Source organism: Protopterus annectens, chromosome 17.part0 (assembly GCF_019279795.1).
Source record: "Protopterus annectens isolate FY-2018-M chromosome 17.part0, PAN1.0, whole genome shotgun sequence".
Classification (NCBI taxonomy): Eukaryota; Metazoa; Chordata; order Ceratodontiformes; family Protopteridae; genus Protopterus; species Protopterus annectens.
Genome location: NC_056751.1, coordinates 483091235 through 483114075, shown reverse-complemented (window position 1 = coordinate 483114075; position 22841 = coordinate 483091235). Strand labels below are relative to the sequence as shown.

Below are 22841 nucleotides of genomic sequence, written 5' to 3'. Positions count from 1 at the left end.
AGTAATTTTCTGACCTCCAGAAAATGTAGAGCATGTTGCTGTATCTTAAAAATGTATTAGTCACTTTTATTTCCACCCTGTGATCTGTATACTTTTAACAAGTTAGAAGAGCACAGGAGAATGATGTGCTGGGTTTAGTGGAGTTTGACATGAAGAATCCATCTGATAGAAAGGTAGCATAACTTTCAGAAGCTAGGATCACATTTAATCACAGTCCTAATGATTTTTTAATGACCCAGCATTCAATATTAATCAGTGCTGGCAGCTGAAGGGGTGGATTAGTTCTGGTGCCTATGTCAATTATCTGGGCTTTATTGTTCCAGAAGTAGGGATACAATATAGTTTAATTTCTTGTATTTATATGCCATTAGTAAGTTGTCTTCCCAGAACCCTCCCACTTTTTTTATTTTTGAATAAGGTATCAAGATAATCAGAGTTCAGCTCATGTAACGCTGGTAAGGACATAGTCCTTATAACCCTCATCTCTTATCATCCTCTCTGGAGTTTGGGTTTTTTCATGGAGAGGGCCTTGTACCTCTCCTTTTATGTCTGAGACTGCCTGTCAATGAGCATTGAATATGCCACACTGTCTGTTAAGAGTGGCAACACATATTTGCAAAGCTGTCCTGTACATAGGGCATTCTGAAAGGAGGTGGAGTATGCCAGCTGAACAATATGGACTAAGAGAATGGAGTGTGTCACAATAATTGGTCGGTCCCTTTTGGAGATCATTCCAGTTGCATAGGCACTGCTTTTTATATGGAAGTTTAGCAGTAGCTCACACGTTTATTAGTTGTGCACAAAAATTGTACAGATGCCTAACATTTCTGTGTATTAGCCTTCAGTACATACATTTATTATACTTAACTGTGCAAAGTATTAATAGGGAGACATTGTTTAAGACTGCCATAGTGTGTCTCATAATTAGTCATGTTTCTATAATCTAGACCTGTTGTCGATGCATTTCTTTCTTACTGATAGACCTGCATGTATAATAAAGGTGTTAAAAGATTTTTAATGTCTGTAGTGGAATATGTCTTGATATCTATGGTTACCTGGTTCAAGGCTCCAGAGAGCACCCCTGCAATACCATGCTTCAACTCTTAACACACTTTTCGTCCACCAAACCAAGACCGAAACACTAAAGGTGGAGGAGTGTCCATATTCACCAAGGATATCCACACCTCCAGGCTAGTTGCCCAACACAATGCATCTGAAATTCTCCAGGTGCAACTAACACTAGGTAAAATTGCAATCCAAATTGTAGCTTGCTACAGATCCCCCACCATGCCCCAAGATTCTCACTACACCTTTCTAAAGATACTTGAAAATATTACGATACAACCAAACACCCTAATACTGGGTGATTTCAACTACCCTGCCATTAAATGGGAAAACTACTCGGGTACCAACACCTCTTCCCAACAGTTCCTAGAATTCATAAATTCCAACACCCTGGATCAACTAATCCATTGTCCCACCAGGGGCTCCAATATCCTAGACCTGGTCATTACCAACATGGGAGATAGATGCTCCACACCTGTGGTCACTCCCTCATTGGTCAGGTCCGACCATAAGCAAATCACCCTTGAAATCCACATCCCACCCCCAGTAAGGAAACCTCCGTAAAAAACTTCTCCAAAGCCAACTTCATACTACTCAAGTCAGAAGTGACAAACTTCATGACACCCATGCAGATAGGAGCTGAAAGTTCGACTGACGAATCCTACACTAAGGCACTGTATGATCACATCCACTCGTACATGAATTGTGCCATCCCAAATAGAACCAAGATGCTGTCCTCCAAAAAAGGAAGCCAATCCGGTGGTCCACTGCCATAAATAAACTATACAACAGAAGGAAGAAACTGTTGCAGAAAAGAAGAAAATCCCAGGATGCAAAAAACTCCCTTACCAGCCTCAGTAAGAAGCTGAGATCCCTCATAAAATCCTTCAAAGCTAGTTATGAAAATAAAATTGCCAAATATTCCAAAGACAACCACAAGGCATTCTATAGTTATGTCAAGAATCTAAATGGGAATGCTCAGATTTGCTCTGAGCTACAACAGAATGGCATTAAATATACTGATCCCAAGGATATTGCCAATATCCTGGCAGATCGATTTAGTGCCAACTTCACACCCCTCTCATCCTCTAAAGAGCCCATCTCAATACCAAAAGATTGCCAAATCACGGCCACACAGGTAGAAACCGCACTCTCCAAAGCTAAGAATGCAGCATCCATGGGACCAGATGACATCCCGGGCTGTGTACTACATGAACTATAAAATGAACTGGCACCTCACCTAAGTGTCATGTTTAATCATAGCCTCGCCTCAGGCTTCATGCCCACTGAGTGGCGCACAACTACAGTTATCCCACTCCATAAGGGGGGATCCACCTTGGATCCCAAGAACTGCTGTCCCATCAGTCTGACGAGTCTGATCTGCAAGGGCCTGGAATGCATTATCATGGAACTTATAAACAAAGACATTGGCAACCTTCAAACACTGGACCCCATCCAGGTTGGGTTCGTGAAGGACTGATTTTGTCTACTGAAACTGACTGACTTCTTCGAATCAGTCTCCAGTGCTGTGGACAAGGGTAAGGCCTCACAAAGGCCTTTGACACAATCTGCCACTCTGGAATCATAGATGAACTTACAAAGCTGGGTATAAGTCCCTACGCCACTCAATGCGTTGCCAACTGGCTTACTGACAGAACCCAGACTGTAAAAGTAGCTGACTCCAAATCCAGCTCCAGACAAGTGACAAGTGGAGTACCTCAAGGTTCAGTCCTGGGACCACTCTTGTTTGGCATCTACTTCTCTGAAGTACAGGCCGACACTAAGAGACTCTGGCTAGCAAAGTTCGCAGATGACTGCAAACTGGGAGCCATTATTGAATCCACAAATTATGTGGATATTCTACAAAAGGGCATCACAGAAACAAATGCTTGGTGCCAGAGCCATGGGCTTAAGCTTAATGCCAAGAAATGTATAGTTATCCCCTTTGGGAAAAAACATGTACCCATGAATTCCCACATAGGTGTCAGTACACTAAACACTGAAAGTGTGATGAGAGACTTAGAAACACAGGTGAAGAGTGGTCTCACCTTCGATAACCACATCACCACAACAGTCAGGAAATCCTTCTATGTGGCACACCACATCACCAAGTGCTTTTCATCCAGAAAAAAGGAGGTCTTTGTCCCACTGTACTCATCCCTCATTTGACCCATTATAGAGTACAACCCCCCGTTTGGTATGTACCTCACAAGACATCTGCAATAGTTGGAAAAGCCACAGAAATAGCTCACTAAAAGAATCACAGGCCTAAAGCAGATGCCCTATGCTGACCATCTAAAAAACTCCAGCTATACTCTGTGGCATATTGTCTACTCAGAGGTGATCTCTGCTTAACACACAAGGCCATGTCAAACCCTGAGCTGTTGGACATGCTCCACTTAAAGAAATCCCAATCCCTCAGAGCCACACGTTCCAGGGATCTAAACCTTGTCATCACAATGAACAAAACATGCTGGAGGGATAGGTTCCTGATCCAGAGACTCCCCAGACTCTGGAATACACTGCCCATACATGTCAAGCATAGCGCCTTCTTGGCCCTCTTCAAAAGGAACCTTGATGATTGGATGGGAGATAGGAAATTCACCCCGGGGATCACGTCAGTCGCCCTGCTTGATAGGGGCCCAGGGAAGTAAATATTGTGGGAAGAAATCTCCAGGGAATTGTTATGGCTAGGCTTGTATAGGATCAATAGCCTAGTACCAACCTATGAACCTAACCTATCAATGTTGTCTAATTGTTGTGCAACTTTGTTTACATAGGATGGTAAATAACCGTTGCTTATTATTACTGGGTCCTGTGCTCCTATTTCCTCTCCACTCCTTTCCCTTTTCCTTGTCTATCACTTTTGTTTATTTTTCATTAAAAGTGATTAATAAGATAGAGGCAGAGAGAAATCTCTTGTTTGCTTTACCAGTGTCCATAGCAGGACCGAAGCAGGTTCTCTTTCTTCACTTTACTTTCTGAAATGCTGACCTGTTGACATTCAAGCTGATGTATGAACTCATGCCATCACTTTCTGGGCTGACATTTTGGCCCTGTGCCAGCATGCCAGCAACATTTTCATTATTTGTTATACTGATACGGTCCTGAATGCAAGCTATTACTATGCTAAAAGTAAACAGCCTTACTATTTGGTTTCACAGAGACAGAGTTCTTTCATTTACTGGTGTTGTCTGCAGACTCCAATTTTTTGGAAACCAGTTTTATATTTTACTGTTGTATTGCTCTATCCAGTCACTTATGCTTTCACTAAATAAGAGTTAAGTTTCACAGTGTACCTACACATTTTATCTCACTTGTCCACCTCCTAACTATGTTGTTATTTTCCATTCTTCTTTCCTGCTATTTACCTTATCACTGTTTCCCTACTCATCCTTCTGCTCAGAGATTTGACCTGCATTACTGCTGATTGACTTCTCTTTGGATGAGTCTGTTCATAAACTAACATCATGCTGCTTATTGGTTGTCTCTTACAGATGACATGACTAACATCATGCTGCTTATTGGTTGTCTCTTACAGATGACATGACTAACATCATGCTGCTTATTGGTTGTCTCTTACAGATGACATGACTAACATCATGCTGCTTACTGGTTGTCTCTTACAGATGACATGACTAACATCATGCTGCTTATTGGTTGTCTCTCACAGATGACATGACTAACATTATGCCGCTTATTGGTTGTCTCTTACAGATGACATGACTAACATCATGCTGCTTATTGGTTGTCTCTTACAGATGACATGACTAACATCATGCTGCTTATTGGTTGTCTCTTACAGATGACATGACTAACATTATGCTGCTTACTGGTTGTCTCTTACAGATGACATGACTAATATCATGCTGCTTATTGGTTGTCTCTTACAGATGACATGACTAACATCATGCCGCTTATTGGTTGTCTCTTACAGATGACATGATTTAACATGCCTTAGTGAAATGCTTTTCCTTCATAAATCCTCATTGATTTTAAGGTCATTTACAAACCTTCAAGGCCCTCTTCCTCTCTATCCTCACTTCATATCTTTAGTCATCTGCCCTTTCTGTAGTACATCCTTCATTTAATGCTGAACACACAATGTGTTCAGGCTGCAAGCTATTTTGTAATGAGGCACTTAAAATAAAGTACTCTGTAAAATGACTTCAGCTACCCTCTCGAAGTTATCCTTTACAGTTCCTTTTAATGTCATATTAATTTTCCTATACTCTATGCATACCATTCTTCAAACTGTCAGTTGGTCCAACTCTTAGATTTTTGTCTTTCTGTGCCACATCCTTCCTCTTCATTATGTTACACATAACTGAAAAAAACAAGATAATTACTATGTTTCAACTGCATTTAATTTTCTGTCTCTCTCTCTTCCATTTTTACTTTCATCTTCATAATTTATTTACTGTCCCTTGCCTTCTTGAATGTCTTTGGGAATTCTCTCTGTGCCACCAATTCTTCAATATCCTTTCATGTGTCCACAACCATGTCTGTGGATAAGTATCTTACAGATTTAAGGAAAATCAGTTTTCTGTAATATGCTGTCAGTTATACCTCATCTCCCTACATCCTTCCTGTTCAGAGATCTCATTTACATCTTAATCACATGATATAGTCACTCATATCATAATTTCTAGGTCTAATTCACCATAACACTGCCCTGCTTACTGCAGCAAAAAATCAAGGCCAGCACTCAAAATGTGGAAATAAAAAATCCATTTATTCTGGTGACACAATCTAAAGGTCCATGGCAAGCACAAACCCACAAAATTCAGACCGGTTTCGGTAAAGAAACTTGCCTTCCTCAGTGAAAACATAAAACAAGCATCTACATAGTAGTATATATATATATATATATATATGTATGTGTGTGTTTGCGTACACATAAAGGAACCACCATATGAATGGATAATTACAAGTGTTCACTCAGACCCAGGGAAAATAATCCCCCTAATTTAATTATCCAGCTTTTTTCTTTCATATTAAGCAAAACATGCCAACCCATTTGATTTGTCCTATCTCCCTCAATCTTATCAATAATTACACATCTAAACTGTGCTGTAGAGTGCTTCATACAATGTTTGTATAAGGCATTAGATAGCCTTTTATTTCTTACATCACTCATATGTTGGGAAATATGATTTCTAAGGGTACGGGAAGCTTGGCCTATGTAAAAAGCAGAACAGGTACAAGTGGCTAAATAGATCAACCAGTCAGAGCTACAATTACGTAAACATTTTGTCATATACCATAAAAGTATTCTTGCTAGGAAACTACTGGGATTTCACTACAAACTTACATAAAGAATAATGACCACAAGGGCAACAGCCCATGGCTTTAATCCCGGACAACATAGTTTGATGACTATTACTTTACAAATACACCCTATGATTTTATTGACTGAAAAGAGGCTTGTAAATATTTTTATTAATATTTTATTAATATTTTTTATTATAATGTTGAATTTCCCGATATATATTTTACATCATTTAAAAATTTCTTGACCGTTATTAAATATTGCACATGTAAATGTATCTTTATTGTTTATATAGCTATTTGTTCTACTTGTTTCAGTCTTCATATTGAAAAGAGTAATCATAGGTTGAACCAGAAAATTTATATGTTTGCATATTGTTAAGATAAAAGACTCCAGTATGCATGATGTGATATAGGTATGCTCAAGTTAATCAAATTTAAGAAATCTCTGCTTCCAAATTTAGAAAATATAGAAGTTAACAGTGGGTAGTGCTTATTTCAATATTTTATTAGAATTATTTTATTAGAATACAATGCAATGGTAACTATATTTGAATGCAAGCCAAGAAGTGTATTTGACTGACAAAGCCAACATCAAATGTTCTTTAAAGCTGTATATATTGAGCTGATTTGACATATGTATATTTTACTTTTTATATCTTGTACAATGAATAAATTGTAAAATATTGATTCATTACTGTTATGATTTGTTAATTATCTGACCTTGATTTGAATTTATTTAAATGTGTGATTGTGTGACTTGTTTTTCTGATGAACTCTTGGTAAAAGACAGAGATAAAAACACATAACTTTTAATAATGGTCACTCAAATTTATTTACCTATCACTTCTTCAGTGTATTGGTTTTAAGTTTTGATATTAATCACCATTCCATAGCAAGCCTTTTTCTGGTTTATTAGTCGGGATTACGTGTCTTAACAATAAGGATCACAAATGATACACTACATGGTTCTGAACTGGAGCCGCTTTTTTTTGTTTAGTTCTTCACCAGTGAACCAGGTGGAAAAGAATTTCAGATAGCCAGATATGTTGTTAATTCCAAATTATGTAACATAATTGTTTTATTAAAAAGTCACCATTATCCAAGATGTTTTACGAAATATGCATAACCGTATACTTGTTATGACTTCACATTTTATGCAAATAAATGGTGCACCATATGCCCTGGCAAGTACAACATTATTACGATTAAAAGGAAAATAGTTGAATCATTAAATATGTTTGTGCTGGTTTTCATCAGTCAAAACTGACTATTGCAGATTTACAGAAGTCTGAATAGGATATTTTATTGCTCACAAAATTTCACTGTATTCTTAATTGGTCTGACTGGTTACTGAATACAGTGTTGTATTCAATTTCTTTTTCTGTATCAAGCAGACTCTCTACAGGGACTTCAACAAATGTAGAAATGGAATTCAAAATTGAAGGCACATATGATAAAACTGATTATGACATGACATTTGCCTTAGCAGCAAATAGGAAAACCAGAAGCAGCTGAAAATGAGATAGAACAGAAAACTGTGGAACAAGATAGCAGTTTCAAGTATCTGGGTGGGTGGTTGAGAAAAGGGTGTTGGAGTAGTGTGTGATAAAATAATGGCAAAGAAGTTGAAAAGTAAGTAGTGCAAAACAATGGGTGCGACCAGTGCTTCTATATGGTGTAGCACCCTGGCCAGTGAAGGCTAAGCAGCTGAGAATGCTAGACGTGATTGAGACTCTCAGATGAGTGGTTGAATGCACCCTGTGTTACAGATGAAAAAATGAAGACATCACAGCAGTAAACAAAAATAGATCAAATTATAGGGAAGGTGAAAGAGAACAGACTAGTGTGGTTTAGGCTAATGTAGAAAAGCAGAAAATTAATGAAGACAGTTTGAGAGAAAGTAAATCAGTGGAAGCGACAATGTCCAGAAAAAACATGGCAGCCTTGTATAAGAGAAGCCTTGAGACAGACAGGCAGTGGCGGCTCGTGCCATCGGACTGCAGCCCTCCCAATTACATTTGAATAAAAAAATAAAAACATGTATTAAAAATATTTTGTTTGTTGGCTCACTGCTAATGTGCTCTAAGCAAGTCTGACCAGCTGCACATGCTCGTCGAGTTCCAGTCTTATTTATTTATTTATTTATTTTAAATTGTGAACATTTCTGTAACTCTAGACTGCTTTACAGGCAGTCCAGATAAGAGAGGAGGCATCAGTGTGATAGCCAGACGTCTATGCAGTTTTTAACTTCACAGTAAGTAGAAGGGGGTTGGACTGCCACATCCGGAGTCACGTACATGACATGGACGGCTGGATTGCTACTGATTGGTTCTCACTCTCTTCTCAAAAAAGAAAGCAAGAAACAATCAGTGGCCTGTAGCACACTAAGCACAGTACTTGGATTTACTTGTGCTATGGACTATCGCTGGTGAAAGACAAAGTTAGTTGAAGACTTGGAAGTAAGGAAGTTCCTTATCTTTGTTTTTTTTTTCAGCTTGCAAGTTGCTTCTGCCTTTTGACTTGCTTGCGAGCAGCTACAATCATTGAATCAGAGTCACAGAACACAGACAGAGACTGAAAGAGTTCCTTTCTTCGGATCATCTACCTGAAGGAGAAGAGTCAGAAGATGGACAGAAACAGTAGCAAGAAGTGAACTAAAAGTTATTAAACTGAGGTAGGTGCCAGACTCGGCTCTGTACTGATACAGATATGTGTCAATGTATTTTTTTTTTTTTTTTTTTTTTACAGTACTCTCAAACGCAGCAGTGAAAATCTGCACTACATAGATGATGTCAGTGTGCATTGTATTGCCGTGTGGTCAGAACTGTTTATACTCCACATAGCTTAATCTGCGTAGTAAGGCTTTTGAGCCATTTAAGGTGTTGAACATTTTAGATACACAGAGACCAGCAAAGTAGAGTTAGATGTTACAACACTCACCATGCACGTGCATATGCCTATAAAACAATATATTATCTCTAAGGATCAATTGTTAATACGGTGCCAATATGTATGTAAGACTTCTATTAAGCTGGTTATCAAATGATTAAATAAACAAAATATCTATGTAATATATTACTTTAAAATAAAGCTGTTAACTCATTCAGTCTTCAGTAGTAGGAGGCCTATTAAAAGAATAGTTACTCACTGTTTAACACATGATTAAGTAAATGAAATGCCTAATATATTACTTTTTAAAATAAAACTCTGTTAAAGCAAAGATACATGTGAAATTAGGCAGAAATTATTGAAATGTGATGTTAGAGGCATCGGTGTCTTGAAACTGCTCAACAGTCTTGAGGTCAATTTACTGGTCTGAAATACATACTGCATACATGTACAATGCAGCCCTCTAACAAATGCACCCAGATTGCACCTATACCTTGCATAAAACAACCTTCAAAACAAATGCATATTTGTACTTTTTTATGTACAAACTGATGGAGCACACCACTGATACCATAACATCACATGCATTTCTAGCTCCTGGCTGGTATGAGGCACATATATGCTTCTACCATCACATTTCTATAATTTAAATCAATTGGTTTTGGAAAGGTGTAATCTGACTTCATGTTTTCCTGCACTGCAGCTTTTGGTGTTTTTAGGATTATGAAAACAGAAGACTACATTGTACTTTCTTGATAGAAGCAGTTACTAAACCTGTCAAATCTGCCTTTTAAGTGCATTCAACATTGTGCCTTTTCTCTTTTACTACCTTTACCATCACTTCTTCTCCATCTTTCTCATGCCTTCTTAGACCTCCTTAGTGGATTCCTACTCTGCTACTTATTCTGGTAGTGCATTCAATCAGAAAATAGCCTTGTCCATGAGAAACTTTTTTTTCTACATATCCAAAGAGTAGTTGGTGCCTCCATTTTGTTGCTTGTACCCCATGTATCCTCTTTTGTCCTTTCTATTTAGGACAACCCCTTCAGATCTCGCTGACATTTTCTTGTGTACCTACATCATATTCTCCCCATATGTTCTGGTCGCTAGTGAGAAGACCTTTTAGTTCTTGTAGCTTCTGGTCCTATTTCTCCCTTCCATTCTGTGGACTCTTCTAGCGGCTTTCCTCTGGGCCCCCTCCAGCATCTGATATCACTCTCCTTGTACAGCTTCTAGAACTGCACACATTACTTATGATGTGGTCTGATTGGGGCTCAGTATAGTGGAGACATTACCTCTTTGCTACTGTTATCTATCCACTTCTGGATACAGTCCAACATTCTGATGGTTGCTGCCACTGTCCTCTTACTCTACTCCAGGTACCTATGTACAGGTGTTATTGACAATCCAGTATCCTTTTTATGTATTGCTACTGTTACACCCACACAAGAGTTGATTGCCCCAGGTGTAATATTTTGCATGTGTCTGTACTAAGCCTCATTTACTATGTTTTAGACTAGATAGCTTTCCTGTGTTGAAGTTTCTGTCATCTGCAAAGAGCACTCTGTTTTTTCTCCTCAGATACATCTGAAATAAATGCTCTGTAGTACTGAAGAAAGACCTTTCTCCTGCATTGCTCTACAAATTATGTTCTTTATTCCTCTCATCACTTACCTCACCATAAACCCCTATGTCCTAACCTTTCAGCATGCAGGAGTCCATTTCCTTATTCTTGATCCTAATCTCACTCATTCTATGTTTCAGCAGCTTCTTGCACAGGACTGAGTTAAAGACCTTGACAAATTTGAGAACAAACAAATCTACATGCAGTCCCTTGTCAACTTATCCTTCTTCCCAGTTGTAAAACTGGATGAATTTTGCCTGACATTTTATTCTGGCCATGGACCTGTGTTGGCTGTTGTCTTTTAAATTCAAGTAGGGAAGCAACCAGCCTTTCCTACAGAGCCTTTCTCCCTGAGTTTTAATGCTTATGTAGTTAGGCTACGTGGCCTACTGTTCCTTGGATTTTTCTTATTCTCGTTCTGTGTAAGGGTATCACAGCTGCTGTCTTTCAGTCCTAAGATACTTTAAAAAAGGGTTGGTGATCTGATGAAAACCTTTCTTAGTGGATCTAATAGCACATTACTAATATACTTGAGGATTGTGGCAAGCAGCCTGTCTGGTTGATATGCTTTATCCTCCATCACAATTAACACTACCAACATTGAAAGCCTTTTTGTTGTTGCCATGCAGAGACTATTTACATAACTAGATAATGTATAATCCTTAAGTATTGAAATGCATATGACAGTATTTGTAATAAAGGACAGGATTACAGTATTTTCAGAAGCTCATTACATTTGTTGGAGACTTGCAGTCATCTTTGCAGGCTTTACCCATAAACTAAACCGAATGCCAATCTATCATGTGTGGTGCATAACCTGTGCGATAATCCTTTAAGCAATTTATCTTGAGTTTGTTTCTTGTTTGGTGTTCAGTTTTTACTTTGATCATGTTTTCCCCATGAAACAAGTAGATAATTGTTGTCAGACAGTAGGTCTTTATTGGATAAGAAACATTTTTACAAGTGGGGGTATCACAGAGATTGCTACTTTCAGCATGTTACTTGGTACTTTTGTAAAGCTGAATATAAATTATAATTAAAACTGCAGTGCGAGGAGAAGTGGTTTGAGTTGAGTTCTGCTTGTTTTTTATACTTGATTTTGACTGGCATTCCAGTAATATATTTAAAAAGTAATTTACTATTTCATGTCTCACAACCTTTTGTCTCCATCTAGATATTAAGTAAGTGGTCATGTAGCCAATGCATTGAAATATTTTTTTTTTCTTCTACGCTTCATTTTGTCTTGATTGGACTCTCATAATGACGGTTTGGCAGTGGCACACAGGGCAGCATAGTATATTAAAGTCCAAGTTTTGTGTTTTTTAGCATAGCCCCACCCCGTTCTAGTTGACCACACCCATTTATGTTGGCCCCACCCATTAAGCTGTCTCCTGCAGCCTCCCTTTGATTTGAAGTCGCCAGCCACCACTGCAGACAGGCATAACTGTTGAAGAAGATTGGAAAGTGATACTGAACCATGGAATGTGTCAATAGCTGCCACAACATCCGGACCCTATTTAGAAAAAATGGGAAAAAAGGCTGATGATGATTTTATATCTTTAAGCAAACCAGTCAGAAGCAGCTTCAAGAGATACAATGATTCCTTATTACAAAGCTAGTAGGTTTGTAAAGCTGCAACTCTGTTTTCAAAAACTGACTCTGCACTCTGTTTTATCAATTTTTGAGAGATGACCTCTGCCTAGTATATATTTCAATATCTGATCCAGTTCTGTTAAATTCTATTCCTAGAACACATAACTGGGGCACAAAACAAATTGGGAAAATATATATTGCAAATAAATGCAGTGCAGGGAGAAGTGGTTTGAGTTGAGTGCTGGTTGCTTTTTATACTTGGTTTTGACTGGCATTCCAGTAATGTATTTAAAAAGTAATTTACTATTTCATGCCTTGCAGACATTTTGTTTCCATCTAGATATTAAGTAAGCTGTCATGTAGCCAATGCATTGAAATATTTTTTTCTTCTACACTTCATTTTGTCTTGATTGGACTCTCATAATGACGGTTTGGCAGTGGCACCCAGGGCAGTGTATTATATTAATGTCCAAGTTTTGTGTTTTTTAGCATAGCCCCACCCCTTTCTAGTTGACCACACCCCCTTCATGTTGACCCCACCCATGCAGCTGTCTCCTGCAACCCCCCTTTGATTTGAAGTCGCCAGCCACAACTGCAGACAGGCATAACTGTTGAAGAAGATTGGACAGTTCTGTTAAATTCTATTCCTAGAACACATAACTGGCGCGCAAAACACCAAATTGGGAAACTATATTTTGCAAGTAAATGTCAATAGTTTGAATAAATCTGATATGGATATAATATACAATGTTTCTAACATTACCAAATAAGCTCCCTATTATAGTCATAATGAACCAATCATTAATTTCCTTAGGTAATGTTGATGCAACATGAGATTATAACATTAATTTATAGTAATCAAGGTTTTTAGAAGAGTGGTAGTTTATAAACCTGAAATATGAAATTGTTCACATATAAAACAGCTTAAGATAGAGAATCTGTCCTCAGCAAGTGTGCATACACATGCTCGTGCAATCTCAAACACACAGACAGAGAGAAACACACACATACACACTTTTGAAAATCTAATTTTCATTTACCTTCATGTCATTAAGGTGTGAATAAAAAAAGAAGAAAAATACATCACCATGCAGTTGTTCTGCTGTCTTCACTCACCTGGTACCCATATAGTAACTAAACTGGAAAACAATGCACTCTGAACAACATCACTAAGCCATGTACCATATAATTAAATTACCTTATTTCTTTCTTAAATAAACCCACCTATTGCTGTTAGTTTGTTGCTCTTCATTCTTTTGTGCATTTTTTGAAATTTTGAAAATTTTGTGTTTTGCCATTTGCAAATTTGCTCTGTGTAAAAATCATTCATATGCACATGATTAATTCTGCCCCATAAGCCACAGAAAAAAAAAATGTTGTCATCCAACCACCAAGAGATATATATATCACTCATATAATCTCCAGATAACATATAAAGTAAATTCAGCTTTTCTCACACCAAGTGCACTATCTAATTAAGTAGCATCCTCAGAGTAACACAGTAGGCAAATGGAGGTGGAAGGAATCAAACTCCGCACCTTGGGCACAGGAAACATCTCATTAAAAAGCTACAAAGATACCTAAATATAAACATATATTGCAAAGGTCCTTAAAGTAAATTAGTGGAAATAGAGCTTTGATTAACAAGTCTGCTTTATTTCCAGTTCAAAGACAAAAGTGTACATCACAAGAATACATATAAATAATAAACATGCACCTTGAAGACATACCTTGCCCTCAGTGTATTTCTTCATTTATTCATTGTTTTGCATTTACCCAATTGGTAAGATTAACTCGGTGAGGTCTGTTTTCCCTTCAGGCCTGAAAAGAAGATCTCCAGGATTAGTAAACATACATTTAGTAATGCATATGAACTCTGCCCATCAAACTGAACCATGACTTCTGTCCAAATAAAGAGCCAGTGAATTCCAGTAAACGACAGTTTATGAAGATAGATATATATATTAAATATGTGTTGGGTCGACAGCTGCTTACTCAACTGTACATGGTTGACTAGGCAGTTGATTGACTGTTTTATGAGGCCAAACAAATTCAAGGGTTGGGAAATTTGGTTTTATCACATGTTTGTGTCGTCAGAGATTTGGTATATATAATTAGCAGGGGGTGGGGGCACAGGCTGTCCCCCGTGCATTAAGAATATTTCAATGCTTTTTGTTTTCAATATTATGAGCTGTCTCTCTGCCTCTCTCTCTCTCTCTCTCTCTATATATATATATATATATATATATATATATATATATATATGTATGTGTGTGTGTGTGTGTGTGTACATATATATATATATATATATATATATATATATATATATATATATATATATATATATATATATATATATATATATATATATGTGTGTGTATATATATATATATATATATATATATATATGTATATATATTATATAGGTGTGTATGTCTGTGTTTCTATACAGGTAAATTGTTAACTGTCAAATTGAGGAAATGTTGACATTATGTTAATGTCTACAAAATACCATTACATTTCTATCCATGCTCTGGGGGCATTCAATGGACTATGCAAATTTTAAAACAATGTTTTTGCAGGGAACAAGCCCCCCTTGCACCCCCTCCATGTGGATGAAACAGATCCTCCCACCTTGCTAATTACTTATTCCATTTCCAAGATTGCATAATCTGCAGAGAAAGGACATAGTCCCCAAACTCAGGGATTTTGCAGTCTTATACAACTGTTGACCATCTGTTTTGTCAATCAAAGTGTGTCATCTAAACACTGGTCAATTTAAACAACAGTCGACTACTGCCATGTAACTCAAATACATCTCTCAAAATTTTTATACATCAGAGATTTACTTGCATAAGAACTCTTGAGTTTTGTACAGGAGCTTCTGTTTTGGATGTTCTATGTATAAGTAATTAACTTTTTTTTTCTTTTGATTGTAACCTTTTTTGCTCTTCAAATGCTGAAAATTCTGAATAGTTCATACAATGTTTCTACGTCTGCAATGTGGTAAACTACAAAAATCATGTGATGAGGTAAAAAGTGGTTGTTATACATTGTTTTGGCAACTTTCTTCATAACCTAATGTTGTATAACCATGGAGCGGTTATAAGTAATTTTCCATATCGGAGATGAATGGGAACTTTTTTAAGCTGCCTTTATAGACTTAATAACATAACAGCTTTTGAGGCTTTTGCAAGAAGGATTTCTGATCAGAGTATCAGTGATGTGAAATCTCATAGTGGAAGGAGCTCATACTGATTGATTCAAATTTTCACAAGGCTCAAGTGACCTTAGCTGTCTACCCTTTCAGACCATTATTAATGCAAGTTTTACAACAGAATAAAAATTCAAGTTGTCCAGTCAGTGTGCTTCATGCAGTGAAATAATTATGTAATGTTGTATAACTTGTATTATACAACTAGCTTGAATTACTTTGCTAGAACTGCATTACGCAGTTTATTAATTAAATAAATAATAAGTTAAATAATTTGTTGTATTGGAATGAACGATACATTTTTGTGTATGGTGCATGAATGACCTTAAAATGGTTTGTTTTCCTTGTGTGACTGCTTTACCTTTGGTTTCGTAATTACATTAAAAAAAACAATTGCAGATGTTTCAGGAATATTTTGGCAACTGAAACAAACTGGTTGAAGTTCAAATTCCATGAAACCAAAAAAAAAAAATCTTCAAGCGCTCACAAGCAAAAGAAGTGAAAAAACATTCATAGTGATTTATTAAAATGTATAAACAGAAATCATGCCGTCAGTAATTTTTGATAGGAAATGCAATTGGGCAGTAAAGCGCGGCTGTAATGAGTCATCTCTCACATAGCTAAAGCTATAAACTTGAAAACTATAGATGAGCACAGGGAATGAGCAATCAAGTAAGTGTTTCCATGTCTCCCAAAATCAGAAGAGGAAAACTTGACATCATCAGACTTGGTGTTTAAGTTCATAAACTGATGTAAAGTACCTTAATCACATGACACTAAAACAGAAGTTTCAAAGTCATTTGACAAAAACATTAATATTTACAATACAAAATACACAAATTGTTTTAAACAAACTTTAGCATAAATTATATTATGTTAGGGTCTATATTATCTGATCGAAACACAAAATCCGTGAACACCATTTGGGCAACACCAAATGGTCGAAAACGTAAAATGTTGTGTGCATAAATGGAAATCGCCATATGGAAATTCTTCTCTTCACTTCAACGTAGTGCGATTTTAGAGTTGGAATATTTAAGTAGGGAGGCTGTGGGGGGTGCAGCTTACCCCCATGCATAAAACACTTAGTTGGATATTTCGTTTTGTAGTTTTGTTTTTTTTCCGGATTCGATATTTCCATTTTTCACTCATTTGGTGTCGCTGAACATGCATTCACTGTTTTCATCTTTCGTTCTCATAATATAGACCCATTATGTTAAAATACCAGAATTCAGCAGTGCCCTTTTTATATTTTTTTTCGTAAAAACATTCAGTCATATTGAGTCCCAGTGCTACATGCATCCAAAACAATCTACAACTTATATTCCAGATATCCCAAATCATGTTTTACTTGTTTGAATTCAGTGGCACATGTTCAAGTATTACAAACATTAATATCTTAAAATTATTGCATATTAAATAATGCCTAAGCAAAATATTCATAACTGCATTAGCATGTTAATCATTCTGTTGAACAGTTTTTTTTTTTTTAATTTCTTTTTCCAACATAGAAAGAGTTGTATGTGGTAGAGATGGCAATCAATAAGACATATTCTGGGACACAGTTGAAATAACGTACTGCCATGCATGTTAGTACTGTTAGGGCTATAACCATTCAGAAGAAACACCAGAGGCCAGCATAAGTAGTTCCACGTCTTTTATCCGAAAATTAATGAAATACTGCAAGAGGACATAATAATGTCCAAATACCAACACTCAAACTAGTTTCGACTACTGCCTTCTTCAGTGAGAGAAAAGAAAGAAATATTTAATGCAACCAGCAAACCAGTAATCTTTATATATACTTCACCCAGCCAATAGCAATGGAAGGTATAGTCCGTACCTTCTGAATAATTCATTAGTTGACAACCAGGCTGCAGTGAACAAAAAGTAAATGAAGACATATTTTGGGATGTCCTTGATAATCATTTGATATTTGGTATATACCATAAATTATATGCAATAATATGGCAAAAACCATTAGTAAATGAGTGAATGATCCATGTGAACATACACAATTAAACCATAAGTGAAAATAAAGCCAAACAACAATGCTGTATATATTATAGTATATACATTATTTGCTAAATCAACACTATGTTAGAGTTCTATAATATTATAATAATAGAAAAGGAATATACTCATCATAAATGGTCATTGAGACCTGGTGGAAATAAGGCTCCGAGATGAATAACCCAATACTTTTCTTTGTGGCTAAGTATACTTTGCCATCCTTGTTGATTGTGTCTGTTGCCTGTAATTGTATCAATAACTGTAAACATGAATTTTGCCGTAGGGTGTTTAATAGTATGTTGATATAGAGCATTCATCAATTTCATATTACGAATGTCACTCCGATGTTCCCCTATTCTTATTCTTAATGACCGTGAAGTTTTGCCCACATAGAAAGCAGAACACTGACATGTTGCCAGGTATATAACCCAGCTGCTTGAGCAATTACCAAATATCCTGACATCATAAACTTTGCTTGTGTTAGAACTGGTAAATTGTTTAAGCTTGTTCACTTGACTACACGAAGTGCAGTGGCCACAAGGGAAAGTTCCCAAGAGTTCATCCCTTATTATAGTCAATTGTTTGTATTCTGCCCCTCCACTCTATAACCATTCAGCCTCAGTTAAGATATATATATATATATACATATATATATATATATATATATATATATATATATATATATTTATATATACACTTATTGCAGTAATCAGTATGTTCAAGTTTTACTAGTCAGTGCATTCACAACAGCATAATCAGTCTCAAAAATAATTTTCACATTCTTACTTTTTTATTAAGGAACCTAGGATACACTCCTACTGTAATAAATGCATCAGATGTAATAAGACTCTTCCAGTTCTTTTGTATATTATTTTTCATGACACTTGTACCCAATATATATATATATATATATATATATATCAGACACTTGGCCATGTTCCATTCTTTACTAGCATCATACATTTCAACACTTTTGTCTGCATGAAAACCCCCTCTCCCTTTACTACCATTTCCACCAAGGTACTAGAATACCACCTTAATACAACATATTTATCATCTACCAATTAATCTTAGATACTTGACAACTATTGGTGGTGAGACGCCTGGTTCTTTTGACCCTTTATTTTACTAAATTGCTCTTTTTGTGTGCAGGATACATTCTATCATGATGTAAAATGAAATTACCAGCAGTATTCTTCAAAGGCGCATTTACTTCCAACTTATTCATGTTATATTCTTATAGACTGCCCCATCTGAAAAGGTAAAACTATTTAATGAGAAATAAATTACAGCAAAAATTTAGAATCATAACACTTCTTTCCCCCAAAATTATTAAGTTCCCTGGGTACTTATACAAATAAAGTGTTGAATAAAATTACTATAAAAGATGTGCTATTAAAAATGGATTTGTTGTTCAGATAGAACTCCTTGAAAATTATCAACCAGTTATAAAAAGTATGAGCCTTAATAGCACCCATGACTTCTCCTGTCTTCTGTTTTGAATATTTTCCGTGAAACAGAAACAAGTTCATAGTCAACACTTGTTTCATACAGTCTCCTAAAATTAATCTTTTTAATGGAACAATCAGTCCCTTTTATAACATTACAAACAGTCTACCAATACATCTTGGGGAATCACTGGAGATATTTTATTAACATCACTGGTCACCATCAGTTCATATTTGTGCATATATAAGTGAGATATTTAGTCTTGGAAGTGAAAATAATCCCTAATAAAAGATTTTTTTTTTCAGTGCATCATAATTAAGCACCCTATCCAACTTAAACTCTTTACACATGAAGTGGGTCTTAATGGGGGTTCTTCCTGGCCTTTATGCATTTTTAAAATCATAAAAGTCATGCCAATAACCAAATCTGCTGCCTGGATAAATCATTACACACCACTTATAATCAAACCTTAGACAAAACTTTGATATACCCAGTTGTATCTACTGTATTCACTTTGATATAAAAATGATCATTTAACATTTGAGATAGTCTTCTAGAATAATAAACATAATGCATTAAAAAGTGGCCCTCCTTTGTCTGCCTTCATGAGACTAATACTCGTATCCCTAGAGAGGGAGAAAAAAGGATTACTTTCCTCTTTAGACAAATGAAACACCTTATTTCTATGTCTGATTGCCAGTACATTTTGAATGTTCTTTTCACACTTATTCACAAAAGCCTGAATAACTGGATCAGTGTATGTTATTTGCTCAGGTGCACTACTTTATAGATAGGTCTTATACTTGAATAAGTCATTTACAGTCAGACAGTCTCTTTTGGATTTTGATCCTACATTGAAGTAATCTTTAAGAAGCATACATAGTTGTTTGTGGAGGAAAAAAATAAAATTCAGTTTCTGATTAAACATTTTAAGGTTGTTAATAGAATCCAACAAACCTGCCCTTCACGAAGGAGCAAACAAACAAGCAGATACATAAATAAATACAAATTTGGCTGTAACACAGATATTCTGACTAAAACTGTCCACTGTCCTGGTTCTCAAAAAATAAGCTCTCTTTAATCTTCAGGAGTGTCCTAAAGTAGTTGTGTTGCACGTTGGATGGAAAGATTATGTTAATGTTTCTCATCAAAAAATCTGTTACTACAGAACAGATATCAATGCTGACTCTTAGTGATTTTTCATTTCAAATTGTACTGTAATAATCATATTGCTTCTAAATTTTCATGTGCAGAATACGTTTCTATGTTGTTGTAAATCTGTTGTCAAGCCAAATATAATAAAGCAGCAGAAATGAGGTGAGGCGTTGCCAGCAAGAAATGTATCCGTTGATCATTTACATCTTGGCACTTTACATCAAAAGGAATCAGATATTAAAGCGGTATCATAAATTACATCCCCTTTCTCAGCCAGAGAATATATTGGGGTAACCTGGTAGATTGAGTGGACATTGTATATTATAACATATGACTATATATTTTATCATGGATTCATTTAATGACATTTTTATACTTACACATAATTACAACAGAAACAGTACAGACTTTACATTTTAACTTCTCTAGCATCTGTAGAATATCTTAATGTTTTAGGATGTCATCACTTCATTGGAAGATGGACTTCCAGTAGTAGTTAAGTTTAAACAGCAGTAAGAGCTGTACTAGAAGATTTAAATGCAGAACCATGTTTGCATTGTGTCACATCTTCTCAAACAAGGATCCTTGTTGGTCTTCAGCCAGTATCTATTCCTCCTTTTATATATTATACCATCTTGAGCTTTAAGAGAAAATAATCTCAGTTGTTCTTGACTGATTTCTGAGAATAAGTTTTCCTGAATTCTAATATTCTGTCATGGCTGCAATTTGGCATTTGGTGGTGTGAATCCTTTATTTATTTATTGCATTTGTTAACTGTGAAAGTCCAATGGGCCTGAATTTAGCCCAGTTTCAGTTTAGACCCAGAGAGAAAAGCTTCACAAAGATACATACAAAAAGAATATAATCACACAGACCGAAAAAAAAAAATCATACAGTACAATTACATTGCATGAAAGTGGTAATAGAAGCAACGGTGCAAGAACAAAAATACAATCATTGACATATAAAAATTATACAGTACAATTACATTGCATGAATCAGGTGATACAACCAATGGGGTCTATATTATATCATCAAATCCTTAAAAAAGCGAACGATAAATAATCACCCCCATGTAAATGAAAGGTTACAGTTTCAAAAGCTCAGAACAGTGATTTTTTTTCCAAGGGAAATAATTGCTGTTCCAAAAAAAAAAAAGATAAAGAAAAAAAATTGAAAGAATACATAAAGTGGGTGGCTGTGCCCCCCACACCCCCCTACTTAAATACACCAACTCCAAGATTGCACTACAGTGTCGAAAATGGCAAAGTAATGGAAGCGGCCAAGTGAATTCTTTCCCTGGGAAAGAATTTGCTTAAAAGCCCTTCACTATTTTGCCTTTTTGTTATTTTAAGTTCGACCAAGACGCATTCAATAGAATGCATCTTCAGTAATTTAATACGAACCCAAGCTATGGTTCAAGAAAAAAAATACAATCATTGAAATACAGAAATAATGATTCCTGTATATTTCAGTGAAGATGTTTGTGAACATTTGCAATGGTGCATAGAATGTATTCAGGTACACATGAAAGTAATATATCTGCAGGTGCATAGCTGTGAGGAGATTAAACAGAGTGAATACAGGAGTAGTATAAGTAAAGAGGATGGATATGACTGATGAAGGAGACAGGGAAGCATTAAGTAGGCAGAATTAAGGAAATAATGGGGTAGTTGGAGGTATAGCACTGGGAGGAAAAACCAAGAGTTGGGGTTCTGTGTTTGGGAACAGGAACATAGCCATTTACAGGACAGATGCAGCTTGAGGGATTTTTTTAAAGGAGGTCAGGTTGCTGATTGCTCTGAGTGATTGGGGGAAATTAATCCATGCCTTAGAGACATAGTAGGAATACAACATTTGGCTGGCTGAGAGCTTGGGTTTTTCTACATTTTGTTTATAAAATTTTATTGAATCATAATAAAAGTTCTATCTAGAATGATTCAACTTCAGTCTGTTTTGTTCCTTAACCTTAATATGTTGTTTTTTTTTGTTTTGTTTTAGCGCCCTCTTTGCTACATTTTGTACTACTCCTATCTCAGTGTCCCATGTCCAGCTCCAGGTTTATCAGCCTCTTTCAATACCACATACTTACTCCATTATTGGATGGGACTGGCACAGAATTTAAGGGTATTCTCAGGGTCTCGGCCATCTACCGGGAGATTTTTTTTTTTCACTATGATCTCCCCTGTAACTCTTCATGCCCTTCCACTGTCAGTGGTTACATCTGAGAGGCAGGCATGCAATAGTGACATTCAGTATATCACATTTCCACAGCAGCAACACCTCAGACATGTCCCCACCCATGTCCATCTTTGGACCATGCCTTTCTAGCCATACAGTATCACCAATCTCCAGCAGAGATTGCTGTGAGAGAAAGCCAAGTCACTACCTTACCACTTGAGATGGTATCACCAATCTATCCATGACTCTCCATCAGATTCCCAAGCCATTAATCAAACCGAGGTTGTCTGGGCTGTAGTGAGAGCTTTATCCCTCTATACCACTTGACCCCTTATATTGAGGGCTAATGTTAAAGTACAAGTAGGTGACTTAGATTTCACAGTG

The 22841-nt window shown here is 36.3% G+C and overlaps 1 protein-coding gene across 1 annotated transcript in view; it reads left to right on the top strand.

The window, feature by feature from the left end:
• Positions 1 to 22841, top strand: part of LRRC4B (leucine rich repeat containing 4B) — a 1817755-nt gene that overhangs the window by 171896 nt on the left and 1623018 nt on the right. Inside the window, exon 2 of the mRNA XM_044059307.1 lies at positions 8834 to 9013. The gene's annotated coding sequence lies outside the window, so the exon portion shown is untranslated. The remainder of the gene's footprint in view (positions 1 to 8833; positions 9014 to 22841) is intronic.